We start from the raw sequence: 1,034 nt of genomic DNA on the forward strand, positions 1-1,034 counted from the left end.
TTATATTAAGAACAATAAATAAATTTTCAAACGTACTTAGATCATTTAAAATTTAATCAATGTTGAACAAAAATATATTTTTCAAATTTTTCAGGATGATTTGTATTAGACGTGTTTTTCTCAAGAAGTAAACATTTGAAAAGCTTGCATCTCGGAAATTTTTTAAAACTTTTCTCTTTTTTAATAGAAGTATAGGAAGGTATAATAACTTTAATGTAAACTTGAGAAAGAATTCAATTATAGTAAAAACTTTAAGTTTTGTCTTAAATATTTAGTGTGATTAGTTATTCAATAATTACTTCTATAAAATGAGTAATATTCTTTTTTTAATAAATTCTTACATAATTATTATTTTTTATTTCTGCCTGTTAATTTATGTCAATATTTAGTTCAATAACAATAAATAATACTACCATAAGTATTATATTTGATTGATGAAAAACTGTGCTTTTTCATTTTGTTTTATCTCTTTATTTGTTTTTAAAAACTAGAACTTTAAAGGCACATTGGTTTAAAATTCAATTAGTTAGCAATGCCTTTGAAAATTTTGGCACATTTTTTTTTAGATTTTCACTGTTTTTATATATTTTAAATATTTTAATTTATACTGCCAAATGAGATGACTGAACAATCCGGAATTATACGTTAATTCCCTATAGAAGGTCACGGTATAAACGCAATAGTTTTTTTTCAACGGTGAAAAGTTTAAAAAAATATAAGACCCATCACGCCTGTTGATTGCTACACTTCAAACGCATCGCTTGTAAGTAGCAATCATCAGGCGTTATACGTCTTATATTTTCTTAAACTTTTTACCGTTGTCAAAAAAAAAAAACTTTTGCGATTATTACATGACCTTCTATGGGGAATTTTAACGTAGAATCCGAATTTCAACAATTTAAAAGTTGATTTGGTTGTTTTTTTTCGAGTTTTTTAAAAAGGAACCGAATGGGGACCCAATGGGGTCTTTACGGGTACTTTGTAGAGGCTCCATTCGGTTCCTTCGGTCCGCCAGGGAGTGCTCGGAATTCTGA

This window comes from Belonocnema kinseyi, chromosome 1 (assembly GCF_010883055.1).
Source record: "Belonocnema kinseyi isolate 2016_QV_RU_SX_M_011 chromosome 1, B_treatae_v1, whole genome shotgun sequence".
NCBI lineage: Eukaryota > Metazoa > Arthropoda > Insecta > Hymenoptera > Cynipidae > Belonocnema > Belonocnema kinseyi.